Genomic DNA, 10,197 nt, shown 5'->3' with positions numbered 1-10,197 from the left:
CCAGAGTGCTATCTGCTGGTTTGTGCTGGGGAAGGAACTGATTCTTGAATTCACTTTTCCTCCAGACAATCAGAGGAGACCAAAGCTGTATGAATATTTTGACCAATAACGGGGGATCCTGGGTGGCTCCTCACTGCTGTGGTCAGTAACAAGGTATACATTGTACTGTGAGTCATTATAGGTATCTTACTTTCTGAGACTGGCCAATCAACGTAGAAATTCCGACACTTGCTGGGGAGTGGAAACTTTGTTCTAAACTGTTACATGACAGCATCCTATTCTTTGAGGCTTTGAATGAATCTTTGCAACTGACTTCCAACTCTAGACATGTAAAGATTTCCCCAGCAGCAGCTCAGGTACTACCAGAGTGCCCGGTTACTTCCCGATTTATTTTAAGCCCCAGAAAGACCAAATAGCCTACTCAGGAAAACTCCAGTCTTTCTCAGACCTCCTCCAGGTGAGGTTGGCCCTTGAGGATACACTCCCAGGGCTCTGACCTGCCTTCCCTGGAAAGGAAAACGAGAGTCCAAGTTCATTCCTCTCAGTGGGAGCTATAAACATATGTCATCCTAAAAATTCCACTAGTCTTGCGGGTTTTTTTTTTTTTTTTTTTTTTTGTCTACGCCACAGCCACAGCAATGCAGGATCTGACCTGCGTTTGCAAACTGCACCACAGCTCATGGCAATGCTGGATCCCCGACCCACTGACCAAGGCCAGGGATCGAACCCTCATCCTCTTGGATACTAGTAGGATTCATTTCTGCTGGGACACAATGGGAACTCCAGATTCTCCTTTCTAATGTATAGTCAGTCTCTTTCTCACATACGCCCATCTTTGGTATTCAGTTGTTAATGTATTCAAAATCTCAATTTTAGCCCAAAGTGAAGTTCCCAGTAAATAATTTAGGGCCTCTTTTACTTCATCATATTTAAAAATCCCTCCTTCTTTGTGATAGACATTACCCTGTCCTTGGAGGCCTGCTATCCTTTGGCTTTCCTTTCCTGCTGGTCTCTGCGATACGCCTCCTGTTGCATCCCTGCCTGGTGAAGGATAAGATGTGGCTAGCAGGTGCAGCTTCTCTCTCTTCAGTTTCAAAATTTTTCTTCATAAAAACTGCTAAATGTCCCTTCAGAGGCTTACTTTTAAATTCTGAGTAATGAGGGGTTGCTCTTCCTTTGATCTTGATGTTGGAATCTTGTAGTCTGCAAATTGTACATCACTCCTTATCAGCCATTTAGAGTTCAAACTACTAATCCCCAACCAACAAGATGTTAAGATACAAGCTAGAGATATGAACATATATGTTTACAGCTTTATTACTTTAATTATTTCTATTTCAGGTGAGTCTTTGCCATGGCCATCCGGGTTCTGTCCTACACACCATCTTTGAAAAATGGGGTCCCTTTTAGTTAATTTAATAAAGATTGGAGGCAATGCAGAAGACACTTTCTAGAGAGAAAAACCTTATCTTCTCCTTCTGTCCCATCTTGTATCTGCCTTAGCTGAAACCACTTAGAATGTCCTGTCCATTATACAAGATCAACATTACTAAGACAGACTTTGGTAATATTTCTATATGTAGGATGATTAACGTTTAACATCTTTTTTATTTGTAATTATTTTTTAAAAATTTTATTGAATATAGTTGATTTACAGTGTTGTGTTAGTTTCAGGTGTACAACAAAGTGATTCAGTTATATACACACACATAATTCATTTCTAAGTTTCTTTTCCATTATAGGTTATTACAAGATTTTTCTTTTTTCTCTTTTTTTGTAGGGGTGCACCCACAGCATGTGGAAGTTCTCAGGCTAGGAGTCAAATCTGAGCTAAAGCTGCCGACCTACACCACAGCAGTGCAGGATCCGATCCGCCTCTGCGACCTACAGCTCACAGCAATGCTGGATCCTTAACCCACTGAGCAAGGCCAAGGATGGAACCTGCATCCTCATGGATACTAGTCAGATTTGTTTCCGCTGCACCACAACAGGAACTCATGCGAGGTTTTAAATATAGTTCCCTGTGCTATCCAGTAGGTCCCTGTTGTTTATCTATTTTATATATAGTAGTGTGTATATTTTAATCCCAAACTCTTAATTTATCCCACCCTTTCCCCTTTGGTAACCATAAGTTTGTTTTCTATGTCTGTGAATGTATTTGTTTTGTAAATAAGTTCATTTGTATCATTTTTTGGATTCCACATATAAGTGATATATGACATTTCTCTTTCTCTGTCTGATTTAACATCATTTCAAATTAGGGAGGTAAATATTTCTTCTCATAGAGGATAACATTGTCTTATACGAAGTTCAGTACTTCATTAAGCAGTCTATTCCCAGTAACATATTTAAAATTTTGCTCATTGTTTTGGGGCTGTGGGGGCTGTATTATTTCCTTTTTAACCTATTGTGTATAAACTGTGCCCTCCCAATCACACTGTCCCAGCTCACACAATCCCTACCTCAGCCTGCTTTTAAAAATTTTTAAAGAATACTTTTCTATATTTAAATAGAACACGGATCCTGTGTTGTTGTGCCTGTGGGATGGGCCAGCAGCTTTAGCTCCATTTTGACCCCTAGCCTGGGAACTTCCATATACCGAGAATTTGTTATACCTTATTCAAAGCTGTGCTGTATTTTAAAAACCCTAAACATTTAATGATCATTTACCTATAAGCATGTAAGCAGTTTTTACTATAGCTTTTGATATAATTGCAAAAATCCCCTCAAGCTATGTTTCTAAGAAACATGAGCACTAAACTAAAATATTTAGCAGAGATATCTCATTTATTTAAAACATTATAAATGCAAATTAACACAAAACCAAGATACTCCTTTTTCTTAGTAAAATATTTAAAATACCTAGTGCTGGTGGTCTTAGGGTATGACAAGCACTTCCAAACAGAGCTAGCATATATTACCAAACCCAGTCTGAAAGCAATATGTTAGTAACTATAGAGCATATATAATCCTCAAATTAATTTCAAATTCATAAAATGCTAAGATGTTGTAAAAAGCACCCTATTTCCATACCTAGTCAGTTACTAGAAAATCATCTCCTGGTGGGTTTATTGGAGTAGAGTCCTAAGGGCTAGGATCCTATTGATGATTAAAGTTTTTCTTCTGAGATACATTATTTGCCTGTAGGACATGTAGGCAATAAAAACATTAGTGCTTTTTATTCTTTTAGCCCTTTTGATTATAAGGCAGACAGCCTTAGGCAACTTCTAAAACTCTGTCTGCTAATTGTTGGTAAGGGGACCTCATTTCTGGGTTCCAAGATTTTTATAATAGTTAAAACTTATCATGAACTCTATGGTTGGCATTGTTCTAAGTACTCTTATACACATTCATTTGTTTAATCCTCCATACCACCTAAGAGGTTTTTCTCCATCTCTGTCCAATGCCACAGAGCTAAGTATAAGAGCCAGGATCTGTGTTCCAACAGTCTTATTCTCTATTGGTCTTTCTCAACTAAGATCAATGATGTTATACTTACACTTATCTTCCTCCAGTTCAAGCTCCAAATGTGGCTTTACAAAGTCTTATCCTCTCTCACTCTTAACTCTTCTCATTAGCTTTACATCAAACTGGAACTTGTCTTTTCTGATATTTTAATTTGAGCCTGTCACTATCCTAATTTTGAATTCATCCATGATAATACCTTTCTAACTTTGGTTATTCTCTTTTTAAGTTTTTTGAAAATTTCATTTCTTATTAAAGCATATTTGATTTACAATACTGTGCCAATTTCTGCTGTACAGCAAAGCGACTCAGTCATACATATGTATACATTCCTTTTTTAATATTATTTTCCATCATGATCTATCCCAGGAGACTGGATATAGTTTCCTGTGCTATACAGTAGGACCTTATTGCATATCCATTCTAAATGTAACAGTTTGCATCTACTAATCCCAAACTCCCAGTCCATCCCACTCTTCCCCCTTGTCAGCCACAAGTCCGTTCTCTATATCACTGAGTCTGTTTCTATTTTGTAGATAGGTTCATTTGTCATATTTTAGACTCCACATGTAAGTGATATCATATGGCATTTGTCTTTTCTCTTTCTGACTTCACTTAGTATGATATCTCTAGTTGCATCCATGGTTATTTTTAAAATCTGAGCTTAGAGAAACCTTTTCAATTTCAAAGGTTTCTTTAGCTTTTCTATCCTTTTTTTTTGGAGGGAGGAAGGATTATTTGTGACACTATTATTTTTATTAAATTTGAGAGACTGGTCCATTGTGTCATTTTTCATTTTAAGGACTTTTATCACAGAGTCATAGCTAAATCCTTGGAAATGTTTTCTAAAGTCTATAGCAAATGTCTGTGGTCAATGTATTTTGGGTGTGTAGTGATTACCTTATTAGTCTCTCCAAAACCAGCCTGTTTGGTTCTTCTTTGTCTCAGGAGAGTGGAGTTGTACTGTGCTTATTTTAAATACAGGCAACATGTGTACTGTGTGAGGTAGTAGTTTGAACATTAGTCTAAGACCCTGTCAAGCAAGAATTCTAGTATCTGAGCTTGTAGAACTTTTGCGCAACAGAGGCTTTTACTGTTTGTATCCACATCTTCTACCCCACTTTTCATGAACAGTGTTAGGTACCTAGGGAGTGAATAGCTCCCTTTTGATAGTGGAAGTTCAGAAATGAGTCTTCTAGAACCCCCTTCTAGTTACACATTCCCTTGGGCAAAAAGATAGCTCAACCGTTTTGAACTATTAACCAATGAATTCATAACTTTTTCATTATAGCTTTGACATGAGTAAAGTTTTGTACTTCTTTGGGTATAAATATCTCTTTCATTACATCTGCATTTTCCATAGTATAATTCAGAGACATTATATGCTTACCATATTAGTTATCTACTACTATACACCAAATTAACCCAAAATGCAGTACTTTAAAATGACAAGTGCTTACTTAGTTCACAGTGTCTATAGGTCTGAAATCTATATATGACTTATCTGAGTGCTCAGGCCCAAGGCCTCTCATGAGGTTTCAGCCAGTGTCAGCCAGTGCTACAGTCTCAACTGAAGGCCTGATAGGAGCAGGGTCTACTTTGAAGTTCACACCCATGGTTGTTAGAAGAAATCTGTTCCCTGTGGGCTCTTGGACTTGGAGGTCTTAGTTCCATGCTGGCTGTGGGTAAGAGGCCTCTATCAGTTCTATGCCATGTGGACCTCCCCATGGGGCAGCTCACAGCATGGAAGCTGACTCACTTAGAACAAGAGAGCAAGCAAGGAGCCAAGATGGAAATCAATCTTTTTGTAACCTAACATGGATGTGACATTTCATCACTTATGCTATATTCCACTGCTCAGAAGTGAGTCATTAGATCCAGCTTAGATTCAAGGAAGAAGGAATTATATAAGGGTGTGATTTCTAGGAGGTAGATCACTGCAGCTCTCTTAAGAGGTTGCCTATCATACCTACCAGGAGTATTGTGTGTGTGTGTGCACTTGAGTGTGCTTGTGTGTGTGTGTGTGTGTGTGTGTGTGTAAAGCAAAAAGAGTCTTAGTCAGCCATAGACTGGATCTAATGACTTATAATAAGAGGCCAAGCATGATAAATGCCACAGTGGAAGTGATGACATCACTATGGAAGTGTAAAGGAGAGTTGTTTGGAGGAGGATCCCAGGAAACTTCATGGAAGACATGGGGTTTATGTATGATTTTGAAGGATAGAAGGAGCCTTAACAGGCGGGTGCTGGCACCCCAGGTTGGGACAACATGGACTGAGCACAGGGCATAGTCGAGAGACTGGTAAGTGACTGTGACCGGAATCCTAGAGTATGTGATGACAGGGATAAAGGGGGGAGGGAAAGGTAGCCAAGGACTAGATTTTGGTATCTTACATTTTATTTTGAGAGGTTTGTGTTTTGTGAGCAACATGAATCTTTTGGCTTTTTGAGGAGAATATACTGGTTAGAACATGTATGTGGACCATATTTTCTGTCCTTCATGACATGGGGTATGAGGTTAATAGCAGGTGTTTTAGCCTTAGGGCTTGCCATTTGCTATGAATCTGTAATAAATCATTCAGTTCCTTGCCCCACAGTGTACTCATCTATGAAATGGTCATATTAGTATGTATTTTCAGTTATTGCTGGATTGAGTAAAAGAATGTTTGTAACATACTTAGCAGATTTCCTGTCAATCACCAACACTTTTTGAGTGACTTCTATTAATTACAAAGTGAACCACAGCAGAGCTTCTTGCGTGCGTGAGTAAAGGATGTCTTTCTTATTGCTTAAGCCATCTCTGTGGGCAGCACAAAAGGAAAAGAACTTTATAAGATCAATTTTTTTTAGTTGAGTTTATTTTATGAATCTGAGTCTGAATGCCCACCTGGAAGGCAGGAACATCCAGAAACCACATCTCCCCAAAGAGGTGTGGCTGAAATGGTCACACCTGGACCCGCCCAAAAGATAATCAGCTCAGCCTCTTGACAATGCACATGGCACAGAGTGGAAGGAGGATGAGCTTTGGAATGGGACTCAGGGGTGTCAAGATGCTTAAGCATCTTTGTGACTTTGAGCAGTTTACTTCCTCCTTGAACCTCCACTTCCTCATTTTAAATAGAGAGCAAATAGGGACTTAAATGGGGACTATTATAGTCATAACTAATTATCCAGCCTTTTAACATCTTTTCAAAGATTTATCTCCATAGAGAAGGCTACCCTAACTCCTCATCTTTTAAAGACTCTATCTCTAGATGTAGTAATCGAATTTTTTCTTTCTATAGTTTATCCTCCTTTAACTCTGCCAGCTAGAGTGGATAGAGGGATTTTTAGGAAGGGAAAATCTCCCTTAATCTACCACAGATTTTCTTAAATAGAGAAAATTGTTTGTAATTGTTCAGTTTATTATAATCATATTCTCCAATTCTATTTAGAATGTGATTTCTCCTTTTACTATTTTACTCTTTAATATCATAAACTACTTCAACCTCCATCTTCCCTCCCAAACTGAATTGGCAATATTGTTTTAGATTCAAAACTACTTGTTCTTTGGAGTTCCCTGATAGCCTAGCAGGTTAAAGTTCCAGCGTCATCACTGTGGTGGCTCAGGTCGCTGCCGTGGCATGGGTTCAGTCCCTGGCCTGAGAATTTCCACATGCCGCAGGCACAACCAAAAATAAAAACCAAAAAACTTCTTGCTCCTTTAAACTTGTTTTAATCTAACTTTTTACACCTGATCTCTTCAGATTAGAAGGATGGCTGTCAGAAACCTACTCCCTAGCAAATTTAGAAGCAGTGTCAGTGGAGGACAGCTATGACCCGGTATATGGTACATGCAAAGCATGTTAAGTTATCCATTTTACTAGAGTGGGGGCCTGGTGGAAAAGAACATGAAAGCTCAGCTGAAGGTGTCGATAAGAATTATGACTCTGAAATCTGTGCCTCTGCAAATGCACAGTTCATAGTCTACCGGGGAATTGCCTCTTCCCTATGGACCTTTGACCAGGGCTTGTGCTGTTGAAGGGAGGAGAGAGAGCAATGGCGTCTACAGAAATCCTTCAAAGGCGTTGCTGAGAGCTTCCTCTCTTCCAGGTATTTCTGACAATTCTTTTTCCTTTTCTTATGACCATAGAAATCTTTCCCAGGAATTGCTTCAAAATTAACCAGAAGGCACTCAGGGATCACTCAATACTTTCCTTCAGCCTTCCTTAGTTTCCCTAGAAATGGTGGGTCCACACTTGGTATGCAAATCTTTGGGGCTCTGGAAAATCATTGTGACCTTTTACCACTTTTCCAGCCTCAGAAATGGTATTTCCACTTTAACAAATAATTGATAGTGGTTTCCAAAACTGTTTTTTAAGCCATGGGCATGTTGCATAGTTTGTGAATGCTGACTCTGGAAATGAGACCACCTTCTCTCTTTGACTTCAGGACTGTAGCCCATTAAAACAAAAACATTCTAGCACTTCTTGGAGAAAAGTCCAGGTGATAGCAACAGAAACCAAATTGCTGCAGTGGCTCAAGCGTTGTTTAAATGCTAGTGCTAACTGGATTAGCCTTCAATTCTAGGTGCACCTGGTAGAGAGGAGGTGGGTTACAGGGAGAGGGTGTTTGCACCTGGTAGAGAGGAGGTGGGTTACAGGGAGAGGGTGTGGAGAGCTTCCCTTCTTGCACTTTTTTAAGAAGCTATGCACTTAATGTTCTCAATTGAAAGGACTTCTTTTTAATCTCCTCATAGAATTTAAAATAATAAACACTAAGGTTAATTGTAGGATAGATTTTTTTTTAGGGATGTTGGTTTACCACTCATTTCATCTTTGGTTGTATTAAGTGATAATTAGGAATAGTGGGTCTTTCTACCACGCTTTTATCTTTTAGGGAGAAAGGCCAAATCCTTTTTGAAATCAAGGAGTGCGATATCTAGTGTTCTTTCCTGTTCACATGACTAGTCTCAGTGTGAGAATCTAAATTTCCTAAATAACCACATCAATTGCTAAACATTATTCCTAAAAATTTCAAATTGACAAATTATGTTACTAATCTAATTACATGTAAATTAAACTATCAGCTTTATAGTTATCAGGAGTAACTTGGCAACAAGGAGAAGAAATCTGTTTACTTTTTTTTTTTAAAAAAAAAAGCTCAAAATGTTAAATAGTTTTTGTAAAAAGACCCAGGAAGTATAGAATAGCCTAAGTGAAAATAAGAGCAATTGATGCAGTCAGGGCTTGGAAATCTTAGGATGGTTAGTTTAGTGGGAGGAGAGAAAGGAGGTGAGTATTAGAATGACAGGGGCTTATGTCAGAGTAGAGTGCTCTAAGTTTGAGATTTCATGGGTGGAACAGTTTGGAGTGACAGGGCCAGGAATCCATCTATGGAAATGATAGATTGAATGGAAAAGTGACTAGTTTTGAAGTTCTAGACATTTTCTTCATGTAGTTTTGGATCTGTTATCACATGGGCATCAAAGTTACTCAAGATGGAGAGGGAGACTGAGTTTTGGTGCTACTTTTCGAAGTCTATGGGAGCTGATCAAAATTTAGTAGACAGCCAATGAGGGAGGGGCATAGGAAAGCCAAGACAGATAACCCAAGTCACAAGGTATTTGTTAAAAATAATTTATATCTATGAAAGATGGAGAAAATACTATACCCAGTCATATACGCCCCATCCAGCTTAATACAGTTGACACTCCCTAAGGGCCCTCCTGTGTAGAAGCAAGGTCACTTCAGAAGAAATTTCTATTGTCACAGTGAAATTCAGAAGTACTAAAGTGACAGAAGTGATGGTTTGGAAAGACCTTTGTCGTACAAGGAGATTGCCAGCTTTATCTGTGGATTCCAGTGTGAGAGAATGTGAAAAATGAGTCCCCTCTTCTGAAGGAAAAAGAGAAGAGAGGGAAATGGCACCTTTGGGAATGAATCAGGTTTCAGCTGAGGCTGTAACATAGCAGAAATCCAAGCAGGTTATGGGAAAAGGGCAGTTTGTTGTGGAAGGATGTTTTCAGAGGGCGCAGGGGAGAGATTTGAGAGGGATAAGAGAAGCAGGAGGCTGGGTCAGGGGATAAGCTGTGCAGAACCTGGGAAGGTGAGTATTTGAGAAGATGTGTGTCCTGTTCAGAGAGTGAAATGCCAGCTTTTGCAGAGACGTGAAGAAGGAAAAGATCAGCTCAGGGCTTATAGGATATCCTGACAGGGGCTTTCACTGAATTCATTTGTATCTTAGGGAAGTTTCTGCCACAAGTGGCTGCTTATCTAAAGACTTAGGTGCAAATGATTTCTTAAAATAGTGCTCCCAGGAGAAACCAGTTAGGGATCTGGGTGGCCAGCAGGATAGATGGGATGAGAATATAACCCAGGTGAGCCAGTGACATGCAAAAAGGAGGTGGCTTGAGCTTCTGGGGAACTTCTCATCAGATGGTGCTAACTGAAAGTCCTGCTCTTTTCACTGGGATTTGGAGGTGTGTGGATGTCAGGCCCCAGAGACTTCCACAGCTATCTCATCACCATGAGGAGAGCCAGATTGCATATGGAGCAAAAGCAGAGAAAGCAAAGCAGAGACATGGGACCTGGTAATATGATTCCTGGATCAAACTGGTCTGAGGCCCCCAGAATTTTCAGCTATGTTTCTCAAAAGCCAGTTTGTCCCAGAATTTTGTTGTTGTTTTTATTGCTTGCAACAGAATTCTGAGTTCTCAAACATTTTATTTTAGGAAACCTATTATATTTATCT

Source organism: Phacochoerus africanus, chromosome 1, assembly GCF_016906955.1.
Source record: "Phacochoerus africanus isolate WHEZ1 chromosome 1, ROS_Pafr_v1, whole genome shotgun sequence".
NCBI classification, from domain to species: domain Eukaryota; kingdom Metazoa; phylum Chordata; class Mammalia; order Artiodactyla; family Suidae; genus Phacochoerus; species Phacochoerus africanus.
The sequence above is the reverse complement of the archived record's forward strand: the minus strand, read 5'-3'. Positions refer to the sequence as shown.